Source organism: Pseudophryne corroboree, chromosome 4 (assembly GCF_028390025.1).
Source record: "Pseudophryne corroboree isolate aPseCor3 chromosome 4, aPseCor3.hap2, whole genome shotgun sequence".
In the NCBI taxonomy this organism is placed as follows: domain Eukaryota; kingdom Metazoa; phylum Chordata; class Amphibia; order Anura; family Myobatrachidae; genus Pseudophryne; species Pseudophryne corroboree.
Window position 1 is genome coordinate 80,340,886 of NC_086447.1, and position 25,874 is coordinate 80,366,759.

Genomic DNA, 25,874 nt, shown 5'->3' on the forward strand with positions numbered 1-25,874 from the left:
TTTGAAGCCGCTCTGCGATAAAAACGTTCGCACTTCTGCTAAGCTAAAATACACTCCCCAGTGGGCGGCGGCATAGCATTTGCACGGCTGCTAAAAACTGCTAGCGAGCGATCAGCTCGGAATGACCCCCTATGTACAGTGCCATTGTGCCCACATGGACCCCTGTGCTACAATAATATCCCATCTTGGGTGGATCTAATATGAATGGCAACCCCCCCCCCCACACACACACACACACACACACACAAAAAAGAAAAGAAAAAGAAAAAAAGGCCTTACAAGGAAACTGTGCGTGGAAAATGGGCGTGGTCACTGAAAATAGGGCGTGACAAAATTACACGCCACCTGTTTCACGTCACCCTGGGAACATTCTTTTCAATTCAACATGCACCTTACCTGTATGATGGTTTCTCACAATATGGAACCTCTGGAGAACTGTATCCTCTGATGCAGCCAGCTTCTTCAGTCTGTATTCACTATTCATGTAGGAAATCACATGGTCCGGAAGATGCATGGAATTTTAACAAGGTTAGATAAAATGCAACAGTGGTTAAACAAGACTCACATCCTGCCCCCTGTGTCACATCCTGCCCCCTGTGTCTCAGCCACACCATCATCTCCCTCTCATGTAATCTCTCAGTCACACCATCACCACCCCCTGCAATGTCTCTCAGCCACACCATCACCTCCTCCTGCGACGTCTCTCAGCACACCATCACCTTCCCCTGCATCGTCTCTCAGCACACCATCACCTCCCCCTGCGTCGTCTCTCAGCACACCATCACCTCCCCCTGCGTCGTCTCTCAGCACACCATCACCTCCCCCTGCGTTGTCTCTCAGCACACCATCACCTCCCCCTGCGTTGTCTCTCAGCACACCATCACCTCCCCCTGCGTTGTCTCTCAGCACACCATCACCTCCCCCTGCTTTGTCTCTCAGCACACCATCACCTTCCCCTGCGTTGTCTCTCAGCACACCATCACCTCCCCCTGCGTCTTCATTCAGCACACACCATCACACTCTGGGGGTCATTCTGAGTTGATCGCTCGCTAGCTATTTTTTGCAGCGCTGCGAGCAGAAAGTCTCCGCCTATAGGGGAGTGTATTTTCGCTTTGCAAGTGTACAAACGCATGTGCAGTCGAGCGGTACAAAAAAGTTTTGTGCAGTTTCTGAGTAGCTCAGAACTTACTCAGCCGCTGTGATCACTTCAGCCTATTCTTGTCCGGAATTGACGTCAGATCGCCGCCCTGCAAACGCTTGGACACGTCTGAGTTTTTCCAACCACTTCCAGAAAATGGTCAGTTGCCACCCACAAACGCTGTCTTCCTGTCAATCTCCTTGCGATTGGCTTTGCAAATGGATTCTTCGTTAAATCCATCGCTCAGCAACGATCTGCCTTGTACCCGTATGACGCGCCTGCGCATTGCGGTGCATATGCATGCACAATTGTGACCTGATCACAGCGCAGTGAAAAATCCTAGTGTGCGATCAGGATGGAATGACCCTCTCTGTGTCTCTGTGTGTGTCCCATGCGCTGGGAGCCCATGCCGCTGCTGTCAGGGAGACTGCACCGCACCTGAGCGCCCTGTGCTGGCATTCTGACAGAGAGGGCGGGATGTATTAAAATACATCGCCACCCCTCGCCACCTACCGCAGTGATGCTATGCTATTTGCATAAGTACTAACATATGCGAATAACATCGCAATGCGGTAGATGAGCCCCCCTGCATTGTTTAATGGAGATGCTCACACTGCTGGTGGGGGGAGGAGGACATGAAGACACACTGCTGGAGGGCAGTGCTGTAAGTATGGCGGCACAGGGTGGTACAGCGTACCAGTAAGAAATTCCCATTCGGTACGCCATACCACCGGGCCGTCTACCATACCTGCATCCTGCTGGCTGCTATGTAAGGGGAGGAGGGTGCAGCCCAGCGCCTCTCCTACCCCTCAATCTCTGTGATGTTCGGTCTCCGCTCCGGCGGCTGTGGCAGCGGGGAATGCTCTCAATAAGGCACCAGTTTGCTAGCCAATCAGAGCTCGCGGACCGGCAGCCACAGCTCCTGATTGGCTGCCGGTCCTTGAGCTCTGATTGGCTAACGAACCAGAGCCTTATTTGAGATACCCGCCGCTGGAGCTGTGGAGACTGGACCTCATGAGCATTGCACTCTCTTCCCCTCACATAGCATCTGGCACTATGGGGCAATCTATTTGTGGCACTCTGGGGCAATGTATATCTGGCACTGTGGGGGCATTTGTATATCTGGCACTGTGGAGGCATTTGTGTATCTGGCACTGTGGGGCAATGTACATCTGGCACTCGGGGGCAATGTATATCTGGCACTGTGCAGGCTTTAGTGTATCTGGCACTGTGGGGGCATTTGTGTATCTGGTACTGTGGGGCGATGTATATCTGGCACTCGGGGAAATGTATATCTGGCACTGTGCGGGCATTTGTATATCTGGTACTGTGGGGCGATGTATATCTGGCACTGTGCGGGCATTTGTGTATCTGGCACTGTGGGGCAATGTATATCTGGCACTGTGGGGTCATTTGTGTATCTGCCACTGGAGGGGGTTTTGTGTATCTGCCACTGTGGTGCAATGTATACCTGACACTCTGGGGAAATGTATATCTGGCACTGTGTGGGCATTTGTGTATCTGGCACGATGGGGGCATTTGTGTATCTGGCACGATGGGGGCATTTGTGTATCTGGCACTGTGCGGGCATTTGTGTATCTGGCACTGTGCGGGCATTTGTGTATCTGGCACTGTGCGGGCATTTGTGTATCTGGCACTGTGCGGGCATTTGTGTATCTGGCACTGTGCGGGCATTTGTGTATCTGGCACTGTGCGGGCATTTGTGTATCTGGCACTGTGCGGGCAATGTATTTCTGGTACCTGGGGGCAATGTATATGTGGCACTGTGGGGGCATTTGTGTATCTGGCACTGTGGGGCAATGTATATCTGGCACTGTGGGGTCATTTGTGTATCTGCCACTGGAGGGGGTTTTGTGTATCTGCCACTGTGGTGCAATGTATACCTGACACTCTGGGGAAATGTATATCTGGCACTGTGTGGGCATTTGTGTATCTGGCACTGTGTGGGCATTTGTGTATCTGGCACTGTGGGGGCATTTGTGTATCTGGTACTGTGGGGCGATGTATATCTGGCACTCGGGGAAATGTATATCTGGCACTGTGCGGGCATTTGTATATCTGGTACTGTGGGGCGATGTATATCTGGCACTGTGCGGGCATTTGTGTATCTGGCACTGTGGGGCAATGTATATCTGGCACTGTGGGGTCATTTGTGTATCTGCCACTGGAGGGGGTTTTGTGTATCTGCCACTGTGGTGCAATGTATACCTGACACTCTGGGGAAATGTATATCTGGCACTGTGTGGGCATTTGTGTATCTGGCACGATGGGGGCATTTGTGTATCTGGCACTGTGCGGGCATTTGTGTATCTGGCACTGTGCGGGCATTTGTGTATCTGGCACTGTGCGGGCATTTGTGTATCTGGCACTGTGCGGGCATTTGTGTATCTGGCACTGTGCGGGCATTTGTATATCTGGCACTGTGGGGTCATTTGTGTATCTGCCACTGGAGGGGGTTTTGTGTAACTGCCACTGTGGTGCAATGTATACCTGACACTCTGGGGAAATGTATATCTGGCACTGTGTGGGCATTTGTGTATCTGGCACTGTGTGGGCATTTGTGTATCTGGCACGATGGGGGCATTTGTGTATCTGGCACGATGGGGGCATTTGTGTATCTGGCACGATGGGGGCATTTGTGTATCTGGCACGATGGGGGCATTTGTGTATCTGGCACGATGGGGGCATTTGTGTATCTGGCACGATGGGGGCATTTGTGTATCTGGCACGATGGGGGCATTTGTGTATCTGGCACGATGGGGGCATTTGTGTATCTGGCACGATGGGGGCATTTGTGTATCTGGCACTGTGGGGGCATTTGTGTATCTGGCACTGTGGGGCAATGTATATCTGGCACTCGGGGGCAATGTATATCTGGCACTCGGGGGCAATGTATATCTGGCACTGTGCAGGCTTTAGTGTATCTGCCACTGGAGGGGTTTTTGTGTATCTGCCACTGGAGGGGTTTTTGTGTATCTGGCACTGTGGTGCAATGTATATCTGGCACTCTGGGGAAATGTATATCTGGCACTGTGTGGGCATTTGAGTATCTGGCACTGTGGGGGCACTTGTGTATCTGGCACTGTGGGGCAAAGTATATCTGGCACTGTGCAGGCTTTTGTGTATCTGGCACTGTGGGTGCATTTGTGTATCTGGCACTGTGGGGCAATGTATATCTGGCACTGTGCGGGCATTTGTGTATTTGGCACTGTGCGGGCATTTGTGTATCTGGCACTGTGCGGACATTTGTGTATCTGGCACTGTGCGGGCATTTGTGTATCTGGCACTGTGCGGGCATTTGTGTATCTGGCACTGTGCGGGCATTTGTGTATCTGGCACTGTGGGGCAATGTATATCTGGCACTGTGGGGGCATTTGTATATCTGGTACTGTGGGGCAATGTATATCTGGTACTGTGGGGCAATGTATATCTGGTACTGTGGGGCAATGTATATGTGGCACTCTGGGGCAATGTATATGTGGCACTGTGGGGGCGATGTGCATCTGGCACTGTGGGGGCATTTGTGTATCTGGCACTGTGGGGGCATTTGTGTATCTGGCACTGTGGGGGCATTTGTGTATCTGGCACTGTGGGGGCATTTGTGTATCTGGCACTGTGGGGGCATTTGTGTATCTGGCACTGTGGGGGCATTTGTGTATCTGGCACTGTGGAGGCATTTGTGTATCTGGCACTGTGGGGGCATTTGTGTATCTGGCACTGTGGGGCAATGTATATCTGGCACTGTGGGGCAATGTATATCTGGCACTGTGGGGCAATGTATATCTGGCACTGTGGGGCAATGTATATCTGGCACTGTGGGGGCATTTGTACATCTGGCACTGTGGGGGCATTTGTACATCTGGCACTGTGGGGGCATTTGTACATCTGGCACTGTGGGGGCATTTGTACATCTGGCACTGTGGGGGCATTTGTACATCTGGCACTGTGGGGGCATTTGTACATCTGGCACTGTGGGGACATTTTTATATCTGGCACTGTGGGGACATTTGTATATCTGGCACTGTGGGGACATTTGTATATCTGGCACTGTGGGGGCAATGTGTATCTGGCATTGTGGGGGCATTTGGGCATGGAGACACACACTGGTGGGGGGAAAGGGACATGGAGACACATGCAGTCAGGGTCACACACAAACACAGAGGTGCCCCTCACCTTGATGACTTGTAGCCTCCAGCAGCTGCTCCCTCCTCTTCCACGCTGCCAGCCAGGGCCCAGGAGAAGAGCTGTAGATGTTGCTGTACCCCCGCCCCCTGCTCGGGTCAGATGAGCATGTGCTGGGCTCCACCAATCTGGGCTCAGTACACGCTCCTCTGACCCCAACTGTCAGCATGTTACTCTCTGCTGCTGCTGCTGCTCATTATCACAGAGCAGGCATCCGGCTCTTCCCTTACATGGGAGGGTGGCATCAGCAGCACATTGATGGAGGTGGGTGGAACAGGTATCGTGCCCTGGCTGGCGGCGCCCCCTTTTGCTGGGACTGCCACAATGCCCAGGGCATGTGCCCTGCTCTGCTTGACCCCTCTTAGCTCTCTAGCTACGGTAGTCGGATACATTCCATGGGCTACTGCCAATAGTGATAAAGGGCGGGAAGTACTAAAGGAAAAATGCGGTAAAACCCCCGAAAAAGGGGGTTTTACCGCATTTTCAAATGTACTAAGACCCTACCGCCAGTTTTTCGCCGTCTATGGGCTTCTTATCGCCAAACGTCACAACCCCCTGCCTCTGCCCCCCCACCCCACCCCCTCACAGACACCTCCCCCCGGCATACCTTTCTCCAGGCTTCCCTGGACCCGGAAGGTAATCTCCTCCTCCCACTAGCAACACAGCCGGAGGTCCTTCCGGCTGCAGGGGGGAGGAGGAGACTCCGGGGCAGCCTGCTGCTGCTTCCTGGCTTGTAGGCAGTCTGGAGACCCCCTGAGGTGACAGAGACCCCCCGTAGACCACCTCTCAGGTATTGCCGGGGGCCTCCGTCACCACATAATACATCCCGCCCAAAAAGTCTGAGACTCTTCAGGGATTAGTCAGCAGGACCATTAGGTTACAAAAGTTATACTTCCACTGCACGATCCACAAAGGGTTGTTACATTGTAAACTGATTACTTACAGAAAGAGAAAACCCTGCTGCACCACCAGGACAGAGGGAACCAGCTGAATTCAGTGTGCTTTAATTCCCCATTTATTTCCTTCAATTTACACTTCACACTGTTTCCGCAGGTGAACCTTTAACGAGAAGTGCACTATAAAAGTATTTAAGTTAGCTAATCAGGGGGGTCATTCCGAATTGATAGCTTGTAGCTACTTTCAGCAGCCGCGCAAATGCATAGTCGCCGCCCACTGGGGAGTGTATTTTCACTTTGCAAGTGTGCGAACACCTGTTCTGCCGAGTGGTACAAAAACATTTTGTGTAGAACAAGACCAGCCCTGTAGTTACTTATCCTGTGCGATGAATCCAGCAACAGAGGTCCTGGAATTGACGTCAGATACCCGCCCTGCAAACACCTGAACACGCCTGCGAATGACACGAATGGCGAGGAGTCAGGAGCAGTCCCTGATGAGACGGCGTAAACTGAAGGACACCCGCTGGGGAAGATTTCAGGATACTACTTTGGAAGTTGTAAACAGACAAAAGGATTTGGGGGATACTTTTGTATCTGACACTATTGAGGAGGATGGTGATGATAAATGTGTTGGACAAAAACAAGTTAATAAGATTCTGGAGGAGGATTTTGTTTGTGTCGAAGTAAGTCAGCTACCAGTGGCAGTGCTTCTTGCCAGTGATAAACAGTGCATTGTCATACCTGGTCAAATGAACAACAAAACCATCTATTCTTTCTGGAACTATTTTTTTTCCCCAAATCTTGACATTTTTCAAGCTATCTTTGGCATTTGTAGTGCTAAAGTAACTAGAGGAAGGAGCATTAAACATTTATGCATCTGAGGCCTGTTACATCATTTGCAGCAAGTTAATTCTAGTTGTTTATCAAGAGGAACCAAGGATGACAGCTACCCTCCTGCCTAGGAAATTCCATTGCACCAACTAAACACTTAACTAAAAATATGTCGACAAGCGGAACTGGTCATACTAAAGATCACATGACTGTGTATCACCTTCAGCAGCAGCATCTCACACACAATGCCAGCTCATTCATAGACAGGCTACTCTCTGTATATCTGGCTTCACTAAGAGGCATATCTGTGGGAAAAAGTCAGGGATGTGATCACGCAATGGCTTACCCCATCTCTCCACAGGGTTTGTATAACTCCTCTTAAGATTTATATAGCTATATACACCTGGCGCCATCAATGATTAAGTCAGAGCAGCTAATCTCAGGGAGATGAACCCAATATCCCCAATAATAAAGGAAATAAACAAAGAAATTGAGACTGCGCTTCTGACTTAAAATAAGAATTTACTTACCGATAATTCTATTTCTCATAGTCCGTAGTGGATGCTGGGGACTCCGAAAGGACCATGGGGAATAGCGGCTCCGCAGGAGACTGGGCACAAAAGTAAAAAGCTTTAGGACTACCTGGTGTGCACTGGCTCCTCCCCCTATGACCCTCCTCCAAGCCTCAGTTAGGATACTGTGCCCGGACGAGCGTACACAATAAGGAAGGATTTTGAATCCCGGGTAAGACTCATACCAGCCACACCAATCACACCGTACAACTTGTGATTTGAACCCAGTTAACAGCATGATAACAGAGGAGCCTCTGAAAAGATGGCTCACAACAATAATAACCCGATTTTTGTAACAATGACTATGTACCAGTATTGCAGACAATCCGCACTTGGGATGGGCGCCCAGCATCCACTACGGACTATGAGAAATAGAATTATCGGTAAGTAAATTCTTATTTTCTCTAACGTCCTAGTGGATGCTGGGGACTCCGAAAGGACCATGGGGATTATACCAAAGCTCCCAAACGGGCGGGAGAGTGCGGATGACTCTGCAGCACCGAATGAGAGAACTCCAGGTCCTCCTCAGCCAGGGTATCAAATTTGTAGAATTTTGCAAATGTATTTGCCCCTGACCAAGTAGCTGCTCGGCAAAGTTGTAAAGCCGAGACCCCTCGGGCAGCCGCCCAAGATGAGCCCACTTTCCGTGTGGAATGGGCCTTTACAGATTTTGGCTGTGGCAGGCCTGCCACAGAATGTGCAAGCTGAATTGTACTACAAATCCAACGAGCAATCGTCTGCTTAGAAGCAGGGGCACCCAGCTTGCTGGGTGCATACAGGATAAACAGCGAGTCAGATTTTCTGACTCCAGCCGTCCTGGAAACATATTTTCAGGGCCCTGACTACGTCCAGCAACTTGGAATCCTCCAAGTCCCTAGTAGCCGCAGGCACCACAATAGGCTGGTTTAAGTGAAATGCTGAAACCACCTTAGGGAGAAATTGAGGACGAGTCCTCAATTCTGCCCTATCCGTATGAAAAATCAGGTAAGGGCTTTTATAGGATAAAGCCGCCAATTCTGAGACACGCCTGGCTGAAGCCAGGGCTAACAGCATTACCACTTTCCATGTGAGATATTTTAAGTCCACAGTGGTGAGTGGTTCACACCAATGTGATTTTAGGAATCCCAAAACTACATTGAGATCCCAAGGTGCCACTGGAGGCACAAAAGGAGGCTGTATATGCAGTACCCCCTTGACAAACGTCTGAACTTCAGGAACTGAAGCTAGTTCTTTTTGGAAGAATATTGACAGGGCCGAAATTTGAACCTTAATGGACCCTAATTTGAGGCCCATAGACAGTCCTGTTTGCAGGAATCGACTCAGTTGAAATTCCTCTGTAGGGGCCTTCCTGGCCTCACACCACGCAACATATATTATTTACGCCAAATACGGTGATAATGTTGCACAGTTACATCCTTCCTGGCTTTGATCAGGGTAGGGATAACTTCATCCGGAATGCCTTTTTCCTTCAGGATCCGGCGTTCAACCGCCATGCCGTCAAACGCAGCCGCGGTAAGTCTTGGAACATACATGGTCCCTGCTGGAGCAGGTCCTTTCTTAGAGGTAGAGGCCACGGGTCTTCCGTGAGCATCTCTTGAATTTCCGGGTACCAAGTCCTTCTTGGCCAATCCGGAGCCACGAGTATAGCCTTTACACCTCTCCTTCTTATGATTCTCAGTACCTTGGGTATGAGAGGCAGAGGAGGGAACACATATACTGACTGGTACACCCACGGTGTTACCAGAGCGTCCACAGCTATTGCCTGAGGGTCCCTTGACCTGGCGCAATATCTGTCCAGTTTTTTGTTGAGGCGGGACGCCATCATGTCCACCTTTGGTTTTTCCCAACGGTTCACAATCATGTGGAAGACTTCTGGGTGAAGTCCCCACTCCCCCGGGTGAAGATCGTGTCTGCTGAGGAAGTCTGCTTCCCAGTTGTCCACTCCCGGAATGAACACTGCTGACAGTGCTATCACATGATTTTCCGCCCAGCGAAGAATCCTTGCAACTTCCGTCATTGCCCTCCTGCTTCTTGTGCCGCCCTGTCTGTTTACGTGGGCGACTGCCGTGATGTTGTCCGACTGGATCAACACCGGCTGACCCGACTTAGGGCATTGTAAATGGCCCTTAGTTCCAGGATATTTATGTGAAGTGACGTTTCCATGCTTGACCACAAGCCCTGGAAATTTTTTCCCTGTGTGACTGCTCCCCAGCCTCTCAGGCTGGCATCCGTGGTCACCAGGACCCAATCCTGAATGCCGAATCTGCGGCCCTCTAGGAGATGAGCACTCTGTAACCACCACAGGAGAGACACCCTTGTCCTTGGAGATAGGGTTATCCGCTGATGCATCTGAAGATGCGATCCGGACCACTTGTCCAGCAGATCCCACTGAAAAGTTCTTGCGTGGAATCTTCCGAATGGAATCGCTTCGTAAGAAGCCACCATCTTTCCCAGGACCCTTGTGCATTGATGCACTGACACTTGTCCTGGTTTTAGGAGGTTCCTGACTAGCTCGGATAACTCCCTGGCCTTCTCCTCCGGGAGAAACACCTTTTTCTGGACTGTGTCCAGAATCATCCCTAGGAACAGTAGACGTGTTGTTGGAATCAGCTGCGATTTTGGAATATTTAGAATCCACCCGTGCTGACGTAGCACTACCTGAGATAGTGCTACTCCGACCTCTAACTGTTCCCTGGACCCTGCCCTTATCAGGAGATCGTCCAAGTAAGGGATAATTAAGACGCCTTTTCTTCGAAGAAGAATCATCATTTCGGCCATTACCTTTGTAAAGACCCGGGGTGCCGTGGACAATCCAAACGGCAGCGTCTGAAACTGATAATGACAGTTTTGTACCACAAACCTGAGGTACCCTTGGTGAGAAGGGTAGATTGGGACATGGAGATAAGCATCTTTGATGTCCAGAGATACCATATAGTCCCCTTCTTCCAGGTTCGCTATCACTGCTCTGAGTGACTCCATCTTGAATTTGAACCTTTTTATGTAAGTGTTCAAGGATTTTAGATTTAAAATTGGTCTCACCGAGCCGTCCGGCTTCGGTACCACAAACAGCGTGGAATAATACCCCTTTCCCTGTTGTAGGAGGGGTACCTTGATTATCACCTGCTGGGAATACAGCTTGTGAATAGCTTCCAATACTGCCTCCCTGTCGGAGGGAGACGTTGGTAGAGCAGACTTCAGGAACCGGCGAGGGGGAGACGTCTCGAATTCCAATTTGTACCCCTGTGATACTACCTGCAGGATCCAGGGGTCCACTTGCGAGTGAGCCCACTGCGCGTTGAAATTTTTGAGACGGGCCCCCACCGTGCCTGAGTCCGCTTGTAAAGCCCCAGCGTCATGCTGAAGACTTGGCAGAAGCGGAGGAGGGCTTCTGCTCCTGGGAAGAGGCTGCCTGGTGCAGTCTTTTTCCCCTTCCTCTGCCCCGGGGCAGAAATGAGTGGCCTTTTGCCCGCTTGCCCTTATGGGGACGAAAGGACTGAGTTTGAAAAGACGGTGTCTTTTTCTGCTGAGAGGTGACCTGGGGTAAAAAGGTGGATTTTCCAGCCGTTGCCGTGGCCACCAGGTCCGATAGACCGACCCCAAATAACTCCTCCCCTTTATACGGCAATACTTCCATATGTCGTTTGGAATCCGCATCACCTGACCACTGTAGCGTCCATAACCGTCTTCTGGCAGAAATGGACATCGCACTTACTCTTGATGCCAGGGTGCAAATATCCCTCTGTGCATCTCGCATATATAGTAATGCATCCTTTAAATGCTCTATAGTTAATAATATACTGTCCCTATCCAGGGTATCAATATTTTCAGTCAGGGAATCCAACCAAGCCACTCCAGCGCTGCACATCCAGGCTGAGGCGATTGCTGGTCGCAGTATAACACCAGTATGTGTGTATATACCTTTTAGGATATTTTCCAGCCTCCTATCAGCTGGTTCCTTGAGGGCGGCCGTATCGGGAGACGGTAACGCCACTTGTTTTGATAAGCTTGTGAGCGCCTTATCTACCCTAGGGGGTGTTTCCCAACGCGCCCTAACCTCTGTCGGGAAAGGGTATAGTGCCAATAATTTATTAAAAATCAGCAGTTTTTTATCGGGGGAAACCCACGCCTTATCACACACCTCATTCAATTCATCTGATTCAGGAAAAACTACGGGTAGTTTTTTCACACCCCACATAATACCCTTTTTTGTGGTACTTGTAGTGTCAGAAATGTTCAACGCCTCCTTCATTGCCGTGATCATGTAACGTGTGGCCCTACTGGACATTACGTTTGTCTCCTCACCGTCGACACTGGAGTCAGTATCCGTGTCTGGGTCTGTGTCGACCATCTGAGGTAACGGGCGCTTTAGAGCCCCTGACGGTGTTTGAGACGCCTGGACAGGCACTAACTGATTCGCCGGCTGTCTCATGTCGTCAACAGTTTTTTGCAAAGTGCTGACATTGTCACGTAATTCCTTAAATACGACCATCCAGTCAGGTGTCGACTCCCTAGGGGGTGACATCACTAAAACAGGCAATTGCTCCGCTTCCACATCATTTTCCTCCTCATACATGTCGACACAATCGTACCGACACCCAGCACACACACAGGGAATGCTCTGATAGAGGACAGGACCCCACGAGCCCTTTGGGGAGACAGAGGGAGAGTTTGCCAGCACACACCAGAGCACTATATCTGTATAGGGATAACCTTATATAAAAGTGTTTCTCCCTTTTATAGCTGCTGTATTTATATTAACAGCCAAATAGTGCCCCCCTCTCTTGTTTTACCCTGTTTCTGTAGTGCAGGACTGCAGGGGAGAGTCAGGGAGCCGTCCTTCCAGCGGAGCTGTGAGGGAAAATGGCGCTTGTGTGCTGAGGAGATAGGCTCCGCCCCCTTCACGGCGGCATTTTCTCCCGCTTTTTTTAGGAAAACTGGCAGGGGTTAAATGCATCCATATAGCCCAGGAGCTATATGTGATGCATTTCTTTAGCCATATAAGGTTTAAACCGTGTTTTATTGCGTCTGAGGGCGCTCCCCCCCCAGCGCCCTGCACCCTCAGTGACCGGAGTGTGAAGTGTGCTGAGAGCAATGGGGCACAGCTGCGGTGCTGTGCGCTACCTTATTTGAAGACAGGAACGTCTTCTGCCGCCGATTTTTCCGGACCTCTTCGCTCTTCTGGCTCTGTAAGGGGGCCGGCGGCGCGGCTCCGGGACCCATCCAGGCTGAACCTGTGATCGTCCCTCTGGAGCTAATGTCCAGTAGCCAAGAAGCCCAATCCACTCTGCAGGCAGGTGAGTTCGCTTCTTCTCCCCTTAGTCCCACGATGCAGTGAGCCTGTTGCCAGCAGTACTCACTGAAAATAAAAAAAACTATTTAAACTTTTACTCTAAGCAGCTCAGGAGAGCCACCTAGCATGCACCCTTCTCGTTCGGGCACAAAAATCTAACTGAGGCTTGGAGGAGGGTCATAGGGGGAGGAGCCAGTGCACACCAGGTAGTCCTAAAGCTTTTTACTTTTGTGCCCAGTCTCCTGCAGAGCCGCTACTCCCCATGGTCCTTTCGGAGTCCCCAGCATCCACTAGGACGTTAGAGAAATAATATATTTTTATATTAACACATTTAAAACAAACTACAGTACATAGATACCGGCCAGTAATACACAATACATAAAAACAAATACAATATATGTAGCATACCCCCACTATAGCAATATAATACCAATTCTTTATATGGGTATTCAACACTAAAAATCCTAATTAGGAAAATTAATTTAATGTCAGTCCCAATGAAGTAGCAATTGAGAATAAAACTGAGATCCACGTTAGAAATCCAAGTGAGCACAGTTATTAAACTACAAGGCTTTTTTCATAGTGTTGGCACTTCCACAATAATTAGTAATAGAAGCTTAGAGTTCATGCAATATGCAATGTTAGCACTTCCACAGTGGTTAGTCATAAAAGCTCAAAGTTCATGCAATATGCACATGCATAAATTCAACAGTGAGATATATATAACCAGCAGATAGAGAGCACCATGCGATGCAATCAATAATGATACCTCTCCCAGTAATTGATTTAAACAGGCAGCTTTTCTCCTGATATTATGCGCTGGTGGGTAAACGCTGGTTCCTTCCCCTATGCACTAGGGCAGGGGTGGGCAATTATTTCAGCTGAGGGGCCACTTGACATTTCCTGTCAGTATCCGAGGGCCACATACAAAATAGCAGCTCGCCCCACTTGCCAAAAATATAGGGACGTGGCTTCATATGGAAGGGGTGTGGGCAAAAAATAATACAGATTCATATTAGGCTGCACAATAATCTCCATTATTCAAATTGCGCCACACAGCGCCACTTACACACATTACACCAGGTAGAGCCCCTTTTACACACATTACGGCAGGTAGAGAGCCTTTTTACACATTAACATTTTATTTAGGATAATTATTGTGCAGCAAGCAAATTATCCAGTGTCTTATGGCCCCTGGGGAAAGGTGTGACACGGTGACAGAACACGGTGGGGGTGACACGGTGACAGAACACGGTGGGGGTGACACAACACGGTGGGGGTGACAGAACACGGGGGTGTGTGACACAGTGACAGAACACGGTGGGGGTGACAGTGACAGAACACGGATGTGTGACACGGTGACAGAACACGGGGGGTGTGACACAGTGAAAGAACACGGGGAGGGGGGGTGACAGAACACGGTGGGGGTGACACAGTGACAGAACACGGGGGGGGGGGGTGACAAAGTGACAGAACACGGGGGGGGGGTGACAAAGTGACAGAACACGGGGGGGGGGGGTGACACAGTGACAGAACACGGGGGGGTGACACAGTGACAGAACACGGAGGGGGGGGTGACACAGTGACAGAACACGGGGGGGGTGACACAGTGACAGAACACGGGGGGTGTGACACAGTGACAGAACACGGGGGGGGTGACACGGTGACAGAACACGGGGGGTGACATAATGACAGAACAGGGGGGGGTGACACGGTGACAGAACACGGGGGGGTGACATAGTGACAGAACACGGGGGTGACATGGTGACAGAACACGGGAGGGGTTGGTACAGCGAGAGCTAAAGATCTCTCCCCCAAACCTAAAAACAGTCTGACGCCACTGCCCGCACACACAAATATATGCACACTATCACACACACACACACACACACACACACACACACACACACACACACTCTTACATATATATATATACACACACACACACACACACACACACACACACTTTCTTTCACTTTTCCCATTAACTTACTGATCTGGCTGGCAGTGGCAGGAAGGATGGATCTGTAGCAGTCTGGCTCTTGTCCCGTGTAGCTCCGCCCCATCAGGTCCCGTGTAGCCCCACCCCCTCATCGGCACGTAGCCCCGTCCCCTTCTCGGCTGAACACAGCCGTTGCCACTGGGGACTCTGGAGGAGGCTGCTACAACGCAGCAGCAGGAGCAGCAGGGGAGAGAGGCGCCACTGGCAGCTTGGAGGTACTGCAGTGCAGAGCAATGACAAGCAGCTCAGCCGGTCGGGCCACTTGCCATTGCTCCCTGGTGGGAGGCAGTGGGCCGGGCAGGATCGGTTTGCGGGCCGCATCCGGCCCGCGGGCCGTATTTTGCCCACCCCTACACTAGGGTCTGCTGATAGTGCTGTGACCAGCCGGCTCCAGGAACTTTTACACAGGCAGATAAATGCTGCAGTGTCTGTGATAACGTCCTCTCCTCTCCCAAACACTTTTCTCCGCCTCCAAATAGGTGTCGGCAGCTTCCTCAGTGGTTGAAGTGTGTCTGTAGCAGTGTTGCCTACTCTGAAATGAAAAACAAGCAACCGATGACTGAAAAATAAGCCCAAAACAAGCCCAAACCAATCCTAAAAAGCCCCCAAAAAAGCCCAACTCAAGTTTTTTTTTTTTTTATATATAAAAACAAACATTATTGTTTGTCTTATTAAAATACATATAATTATTTATATAATCTGCCTTTAAGGTCTTTACAATGATATTTATCAACACAAAACTGGCTTTTAAAGAATACTGGCATTTTTATAAATATTATAGTTAGAGTTGTGAATTTAAGATACTATACTTTCATGTTTCCTCTAAAGAAAAATCTCAAGTGAAAATTGCCAACTGTATATACTGTATCTGTGGTCATTTGTATTCACTGTGAAATATTTATTCGATGGAAAGATAAAACAAATAATCTTACAACATCCAACTTTGTACTTCTATTAAATAAATAAAGAGGCCAAATCAAGGTAACAAAACAAAAGATTATTAAGACAATTCAAAATAATAAATGCATATATAAATATTAAATAGTAACTCAATTCAATAAATAACAAAGGAATTACTGAGAGGTAAAGTGCATTGCAGATGGCATACTATGGGGTATATGCAATTGCGGTCGAATTCCCGAAATTGTCGAATTTCGGGTCATTTTCGACCAAAAAAAAAAATCGCCTATGCAATTCAGTGCTTTCCGACCAAAAAACGGACTTTCAAAATTCGACTTTTTGAAATTCGAATTTTTGCAAATTCGACTTTTCTGCAATGATACAAGTGCTGCAATTCGACCAAAGCATATTCAATTCAAGTTTGGAAATTCGACAGCAGTGCTTTTAGACAGCAAATTTGTCATTTTCAATCCGCCACACTTTGGAGGGTGAAAACAAATAAAAAAAATTTAAACATGTTTTTTTTTGTGTTTTTTTTTGGGGGAATAGCAGATCTATTTATATTAGAAGGGATTAGGTACTTTTTTTTTTTTTTTGGAGGCACAAATATTATTTATATATTTTTTAAAATATTATTATTATTATTTTTTTTTTTTTATGCTGGAACGGTGAAATCATAAAAAAAAATGGCGTGGGGTCCCCCCTCCAAAGCATAACCAGCCTCGGGCTCTTCGAGCTGGTCCTGGTTCTAAAAATGCGGGGAAAAAATTGACAGGGGATCCCCCGTATTTTTAAAACCAGCACCGGGCTCTGCGCCTGGTGCTGGTGCCAAAAATACGGGGGACAAAAAGAGTAGGGGTCCCCCGTATTTTTAACACCAGCATCGGGCTCCACTAGCTGGACAGATAATGCCACAGCCGGGGGTCACTTTTATGCCGTGCCCTGCGGCCGTGGCATTAAATATCCAACTAGTCACCCCTGGCCGGGGTACCCTGGGGGAGTGGGGACCCCTTCAATCAAGGGGTCCCCCCCCAGCCACCCAAGGGCCAGGGGTGAAGCCCGAGGCTGTCCCCCCCCCCATCCAATGGGCTGCGGATGGGGGGGCTGATAGCCTTTTGTGATAATAAAAAGATATTGTTTTTTCCAGTAGTACTACAAGTCCCAGCAAGCCTCCCCCGCAAGCTGGTACTTGGAGAAAAACGAGCCCGCTGGTACCTGTAGTACTACTGGAAAAAAAATACCCAAATAAAAACAGGACACACACACCGTCGACAGTAAAACTTTATTTCATACGTCGACACACACATACTTACCTATGTTCACACGCCGACATCGGTCCTCTTCTCCATGTAGAATCCACGGATACCTGAAAAGAAAAGATCAATATACTCACCTCAGCCATGGTCCAGAGATAAATCTACGTACTGGGCAAAAAAACAAACCGAACACCCGCTCCATGCCGGACTGAAAGGGGTCCCATGCTGACACATGGGACACCTTTCCACGAATGAGACCTGTCAGTGACAGCTGTCACAGAAAGGTCTCTAAGCCAATCAGGAAGCGCAACTTCGTTGCGCTCACCTGATTGGCTGTGCGCTGTCTGTACTGTGACAGCACATCGCAAAGCCGATCCATTACTTTCAATGGTGGGAACTTAGCGGCTAGCGGTAAGGTCACCCGCCGGTCAGCGGCTGACCGGCGGGTGACCCCACCGCTACCCGCAAAGTTCCCACCATTGAAAGTAATGGAGCGGCTTTGCGATGTGCTGTCACAGTACAGACAGCGCACAGCCAATCAGGTGAGCGCCACGGAAGTAGCGCTTCCTGATTGGCTGAAGGGACTTCAGTGACAGGAGTCACGTGATGTCCCGGCATTCGGGAGAAAGGGGTCTGATGTGAAAGCATTGGACCCCTTTCTAGTCCGGTATGGAGCGGGTATTTGCGTTTTCTTTTTTTTTTACAAGTACGTGGATTTATCTCTCTGGACGTGGATTTATCTCTGGACGCTGGAAGGTGAGTATCATTTTTTCACAGGTACCCTCGGATCGTCGGAGACCGTGGCAGTCGGCGTGTCAACATAGGTAAGTATGTGTGTGTCGGTAGTGTGTAATAAAGTTTTACTGTCACGGTGTGTGTGTCCTGTTTTTTTTGGGGTATTTTTTTCCCAGTAGTACTACAGGTACCAGCGGGCCCGTTTTTCTCCCGCATGCTGGTACTTGTGGTTCTCCAAGCACCAGCTTGCAGGGGAGGCTTGCTGGGACTTGTAGTACTACTGGAAAAAACAATATCTTTTTATTATCACAAAAGGCTATCAGCCCCCCCATCCGCAGCCCATTGGATGGGGGGGGACAGCCTCGGGCTTCACCCCTAGCCCTTGGGTGGCTGGGGGGGGGGACCCCTTGATTGAAGGGGTCCCCACTCCCCCAGGGTACCCCGGCCAGGGGTGACTAGTTGGATATTTAATGCCACGGCCGCAGGGCACGGCATAAAAGTGACCCCCGGCTGTGGCATTATCTGTCCAGCTAGTGGAGCCCGATGCTGGTGTTAAAAATACGGGGGACCCCTACTCTTTTTGTCCCCCGTATTTTTGGCACCAGCACCAGGCGCAGAGCCCGGTGCTGGTTTTAAAAATACGGGGGATCCCTGGCCAATTTTTCCCCGGATTTTTAGAACCAGGACCAGCTCGATGAGCCCGAGGCTGGTTATGCTTTGGAGGGGGGACCCCACGCCATTTTTTTTTTTCGGGTTTTTACCGTTTTTTAAAATCGCGGCAAAATCCGCCAAATCGGCCGATTTTCGCCCGCGACTCTGGCGAATCCGTTTTTCATTGAATATGGTGAATTCCGGAAGCCACCTTCCGGAATTCACCTGGCGAATTTAGTCGAATTAAAAAACGGCGAAAAATTGCCGCGATTCGCCGTGAATTGCATATACCCCTATGTGAGGTAAAGTGCATGGCACACTGTGTGAAGTATAGTGCATTGCAGATGGCATACTATGTGAGGTAAAGTGCATGGCACACTGTGTGAAGTATAGTGCATTGCAGATGGCACACTGTGAGGTAATGTGCATGGCACACTGTGTGAAGTAAAGTGCATTGCAGATGGCATACTATGTGAGGTAAAGTGCATGGCACACTGTGTGAAGTATAGTGTATTGCAGATAGCACACTGGGGGTCATTCCGAGTTGTTCGCTCGTTGCCGATTTTCGCAACGGAACGATTAAGGCAAAAATGCACATGCGCATGGTACGCAGTGCGCATGCGCTAAGTAAATTTAGCACAAAACTTAGATTTACTCACGTCCGAACTAAGAATTTTCATCGTTGAAATGTGATCGGACTGTGATTGACAGGAAGTGGGTGTTTCTGGGCGGAAATTTACTGTTTTCTGGGAGTGTGCGGAAAAACGCAGGCGTGCCAGGATAAAACGCAGGAGTGTCTGGAGAAACGGGGGAGTGGCTGGCCGAACGCAGGGCGTTTGTGACGTCAAACCAGGAACGAAACGGGCTGAGCTGATCGCAGTGTAGGAGTAAGTCTCGAGCTACTCAGAAACTGCTAAGAATTATTTATTCGCAATTCTGCTAATCTTTCGTTCGCAATTCTGCTAAGCGGAGATACACTCCCAGAGGGCGGCTGTCTAGCGTGTGCAATGCTGCTAAAAGCAGCTAGCGAGCGAACTCGGAATGACCCCCACTGTGTGAGGTAAAGTGCATGGCACACTGTGTGAAGTAAAGTGCATTGCAGATGGCATACTGTGAGGTAAAGTACATGGCACACTGAATTACAAAGGTTTTATGTAAAATGGATATAAGCAAATTCATCTGAGCTGTCTCCATCATCTATAGAAGCTTCCATGTTATACATTCCTGAGTTGAAGCGCTGAAGCATATTGGTAGTTGGTTTAAAATCCTTGCAACAAATACCCAAGCGTCTTAAACCATATCTGACATAAAGAATACCACATAAAGTGGTCCTAAATTTTTTCACTGTTGTGTGTCTCGTCAGTGTCTTTGTTGTTGTCATTGTTAAAAACAAATTAGCCCTACTGAATACACACAAGCGGCAGTCGGCAACAATAGACATAATGAATGACTCATCATCATTTCTTTAAGACTCTATTCATCCACAACGTCTCACCTACAGTATGTCTGTGTGAGGATCTGTGTTATATGGATGAACGACTAATTATCTCTGAAAGTCGGTGTCAGTGATACCTAAAAACAAAAGAAGCCCAAAAACAAGCAGCAAAAAAAATTGTAAGCCCAAAAACAAGCAACAAGCAACCACCCAAAAAAATAAGCAACCAGAAGAAAAAACAAGCCCAATTCCGCTTGTTATAAGCTGAATTGGCAACTATGGTCTGTAGGCATTTAAATACCGTTTTACCCGGTCTGCGCATGCGCACTCCATCTGCGGGTCAAGCCTCATTTCTAATTACACTATATGTGCTCACACAGACGGGAAATCAATGATCCAAGACTCACTTTCAATCCCATTCATTAAAAACGGCTCATATTCATATAAATCAGTCCACATTAACACTTATATGATAAAAATTAATATATAAATATATAAATAAATTAATGATAACTACATAGACTCTTTAACATCCTCCTTATGCACACTGGTGTTAATAACCAACATCTCAGTGCTATCCCGATGCCCTTTAGTGGCACTACATGTTTCGTAACCACAAAACATTTTATATTTATTATCTATTATCTACTATTATTTTTATTATCATTATTATTATTACTACTTCATAATCCGTGATCATTACCTACCAGGTAACTAAAAACTATTATATACATTTAAACCAATTTCTATTATGTCCACATACATTACATACAATAATTATAATAAATATTCTCCATATTATATTATAATAGGGGGCAGACCCAATAAATACATACATAGCCCCTATATTCTATAATCCAACATTATATCTCATAACTCCTTTAGACAGACAACATAATAATTTTATTATATTATTATATTATATTAGTCCGCATTTTTTATAATCCATTTCATATTATATAGAAGAATAATCAACGCTAAGGCCTCATAATTCATCTCCATGAGGAGTTTTAAATACCAATAATACCAATAACAATAAAAACAGAAACAAAGACAATTCCCACAATATACCCATTCATGATCCATATCAGAAACAAAAAATTTCCATCATATACCCATTCATGGTCAATAGCCCCACTAAGTTCTACCATATAATTTAGGCCACCCAGCACTAACGTGTCCAGTCTATAAATCCAATATGCTTCTCGCCTACATAGTAAGCTGAAACGATCTCCTCCACGTATTGTATTTTTAATATGGTCCACAGCAATCATCTTGCACTACTCCATATTGGCTTTTTGGCAATGTATAATGTGGCTGGATAGTGGGTGTCTTACACCCTTTATTAGATTCCTTCAATGTTCCATATATCTAATATGCATAGTGCAGGTAGTCCTACCTACGTATTGTTTCCCATATAAGCAGGTAATAACATAAATAACAAATGTTGAGCAACAATTCAGGAACTCTTTTATCTGGAATTCCTCACCAGTATTTGATGATCTATACACCGCGCTTTTTCTTGGCAGATACTTACAAGATAGGCAATTTACCTTTCCACACCCATGGAAGCCCAATGGTTTCTCGGGCAACCAAGTATGTGTATTACTTATTTTATTTTCCCTACGAAAGTGACTAGGTACTAATTTTGAGCATAGATTTTCTGCTTTCCGGAACAATGGAGAAACGGAGGAGAGGACACTATCACAGACACTGCAGCATTTATCTGCCTGTGTAAAAGTTCCTGGAGCCGGCCGGCCACAGCACTATCAGCAGACCCTAGTGCATAGGGGAAGGAACCAGCATTTACCCACCAGCACATAATATCAGGAGAAAAGCTGCCTGTTTAAATCAATTACTGGGAGAGGTATTATTATTGATTGCATCGCATGGTGCTCTCTATCTGCTGGTTATATATATCTTACTGCTGAATTTATGCATGTGCATAGTCCATGAACTTTGAGCTTTTATTACTAACCACTGTGGAAGTGCTTACATTGCATATTGCATGAACTCTAAGCTTCTATTACTAATTATTGTGGAAGTGCCAACACTATGGAAAAAGCCTTGTAGTTTAATAACTGTGCTCACTTGGGTTTCTAACGTGGATCTCAGTTTTATTCTCAATTGAAACTTAATTGGGACTGATATTAAACTCATTTTCCTAATTAGGATTTTAGTGTGGAATACCCATATAAAGAAAGTATTTTCTTTTGTGAGGACCTAAAGAAAGCAAGCACTTCAGCCACAACAGTATCAGACCCTGTTGCTGAAGTGTTTGGTTTGTTAAACTGTGCTTGTCCTTTTTAATATACAACATAAGGGTGGGTGGAAGGGCACAAGGACAATTCCATCTTGCACTATATTTCATTATGGGCTCTGCCCACTTTGTTGTATTAAGGGCCCTACACTCTGGCCGATAGAACTAAACGATATGAACATTCATATCATTCAGTGTGGAGGCAGCAATGATGAATGGTGCACGGCCCCGCGCTCGTTCATCGTTGGTGCCCCGTCGCTTGTGCATGCAGGCCAATATGGACAATCTCGTCCATATTTGTATGCACTGCTATGGAGCCGGGTGATGGGGGGAGTGAAGAAACTTCACTCCCCCCGTCACCTCCCCCCTGCTGCCGGGTCGCCCGTCTGCCATATCGGTGGTCGGGCAGTTTGAGACGCCCAGTCTGGGCCCATTAGTGTAAAGACTATCCATCTCCATTTTCTTGTACTGGCCTCATTATTATATTATATTATATATATATATATATATATATATTAGGGTAGCATGGATGGTGTAATGGTTAGCAGTACAGCCTCACAACACTGAGGTCATGGGTTTGATTCCCACCATGGCCCTAATGGTATGGAGTTTGTATATCTCCCTGTACTTGCGTGGCTGTTGTGAATGGATGAATATTCTTTGTACCGCACTGTGGAGTATGGGGCAGATGTATTAAGCCTGGATAAGTGATAAAGAAGTGATAAGTGGAAGGTGATAATGCACCAGCCTCAGCTCCTATCTGTCATTTTTCAAACCTGTAATGATTGGCTGGCTGGTTTGTTAACACCCTCCACCTATCACTGTTTTATCACTTCACCAGGCTTTTTACATCTGCCCCTATGTGTGCCCTATATAATAACTGGTAGTAATAATAATAATAATAATAATAATAATAATATATTAGGCTTTTAGTTTTAGGATTTTAGTTTTGATAATTGATCATTGAAAACATTCTATGAAGTTGTGTAGATTATAAAACTGCCATCCTGTCTGCCCTTGCTTGCCACTGTGTTACATAGATGTGCTATATTCTTTTTAACTGCTGTAGGTTTGGACCGCTGCTCTGTTGCTTAGTTTAGCCAACCAGCTCGCTGCAGATTTTTAACAATACTGGTGTTATCATGTTAATAATACTGTATGATAAAAAAACAAGTGAAAATTGCATGTTTTATAAATTTTTAAAGAAATCAAAAACCAAAACATTTGAGAGTGATTTTGCCAAAACCAAACCATTATGAATATAGAACCAAAACATCTCTAGTTGTTATTGGTGTTTGCATAAACACATGTAGGCAAAATGAGCCCAATTTACTGTACTTTATTTTGGATTGGGATGGGTGTTGTCTCTTTAAATAAACCGCAGACTGTATAACACCTTACATCATCATTTCTCTTACATCCATAGGGGATGCTGGGATAGCTAGTTACAGTGGGGTATAGACAGGGTCCATGGAGCCAGTGCACTTTTAGATTTAAAGGTGTGTAGCTGGATTCTTTCCTCTATGCCCCCTCCCCTAGCCAGTTTTGAAAAAAGTGCCCTCAGAGCCGGATACTCTCTGGAGGGCTTCAGAGTTTTCTTAAAATTTTCACTTTATCAGTTTTCTGCAACTACAACAGGGAAACAGATGACCCTTGTCTCCCTGCTACGTGGGAGCTACTGGGGGGACCCGTTACCACCCTGCGGGGGATCGACGCAGTGCTGAGCTCACAGACCCCAGGATAAGGCTGTTTATAGTGGGATTAGTGAGGAGGAGTATTTTACATATACCGGACCTGTATTAACAGGCTCCGGCAGGGCTATCTCTCTGTATTCAGTAGATAGTAGGGTGCTCCTCTCCTCTAGGCTCTCTCACTCTCTGTATCTCTTTCCCTTTATTCTCTCTCACTCTATGTGAAAAAGCCTTCTCATTTTTCATTGTTTATTATCTCTCTGGGTGAGATTACAAACATGACTGGCAAAGGCACTGCCTCTAAAGGCTCACAAAAATTGTTCACTTGTAAGAATTGTGGTAATAAGTTTACACAGTCCTCATCTGTGGTATCTTTGTATTGTGACCAGTGTTCAGAGGAGTTTGCATCACCGTCAGCTCCTAGAGTGCAGGAGCCTACCCCGGCATGGTTATCTCTTTTAACAGGTGTAATGTCTGATTTATCTTCAGAGCTGGCGGTTGCCGGGAAGGATAGAGAAACCCTGTAAAAGGCACCAGAACCTGCGTGGGCTCAACATTTAAATAAATCTGTGGAAAGTTTAGCTTCTGCTATGGGTTCTACACAAAAATCTTCCCTTCCTTCTAAGCAGGTGTCCAAAAGTCAGATGAATCCCACAAGGAGATACCGGAACTAGAGGAAGGGGAATTTATCCAGGAACCAGATGAAGAGTATCCTCAGAAAGAATCCAAATCTACGTTGCAAGGGATTGAAGCGGTAAGAGAGGTGTTAAAGATTCCATATTCTGACCCAGGTCTTGCACAGCCTTCCTTCTTTGGGCCGAGACAGAAATCCTCTGTGGTTTTTTCCAGTAGCGCAGGAACTAGACACTTTATTCGAAGAGGCTTGGTCATATCCGGATAAGAAGTTTCAAATTCCTAAGAGGATTTTGACTTTTTACCCTTTTCTTTTGGGAAATAGATGGAAGTGGGAAAATCCACCAACGGGGGATCCATCTGTGTCTAGGTTATCCAAAAAGATTGTTCTTCTGGTCCAGAGTGCTGCCTCACTTAAGGAACCTTTGGATCGTAAACTGGAAAACACCCTTAAGTCGATTTATACAGCAGCAGGGGTATCCCTTAGACCAGCCATAGTAAGCTGCTGGTTTAATAGGGTTGTTGAAGCTTGGGCTCAGAAGCTAGTAACAGGATTACAAGAGGATCTTCCCACTGAAGACTTAGTGGTCCTAGCACAACATATACAGGAGTCATTGGTGTATCTCTGTGAAGCATCCAGAGAAATAGGCTTGCTGAACGCTAGGATTTCAGCAATGGCTGTTTCGGCATGCAGAGACCTGTGGCTCTCTCAGTGGTTGGCTGATGTGGAGTCCAAAAGAGGTGTTGAGGGACTGCCATATGATGGGATAGCCCTTTTTGGTGAGGAGCTTGATAAATGGATTTCAACAGCTACAGGAGGTAAGTCCACTTATCTTCCTTCCGCAGCTCCTCCTTTGAGGTGTCCTTACACTGGACTTTCCTTTCAGTCCTTTTGCCCACCTACAAAATATGGGGGTTGGGCTAGAGGAGCCTCAACAGCTAACAGAGGAACCAGAGGTCATGGTCGCTCGACATCAACAACTACCTCCCAGCAGGATCCGAAACCTGACACAAAGCTTGTCGCATGGTGGGCTACGCTCTCACCTGGGGGATCTTAGAGTGGGGGCACGTCTCAGAAACTTTTGCCATGTCTGGGAACAGACCTGTCAGGATGCCTGGATCAGGGATCTCATTACTCAGGGTTACAAGATAGATTCTAAGACACAACAACCACTTCGATTTTTTACCTCAAGTTTACCAGTTTCAACAGAAAAACAGGTCATTCTGCAAGGGGCCATTCACAGATTACTACAGGCAAATGTAATTGTTCCGGTCCCTCCTCATCAGAGAAACAGATGGCTCGGTCAGGCCGATTTTGAATTTGAAGTCCCGGAGGGTCTTCAAGTTCAAAATGGTATCTCTGCAAGCAGTAATTGCGGGA

The 25,874-nt window shown here is 47.3% G+C and overlaps 1 protein-coding gene across 2 annotated transcripts in view; it reads left to right on the forward strand.

The window, feature by feature from the left end:
* LOC134908935 (cytochrome P450 2C5-like) overlaps nucleotides 1-25,874 on the forward strand; it is a 117,636-nt gene that overhangs the window by 21,531 nt on the left and 70,231 nt on the right. The window lies entirely within an intron of this gene.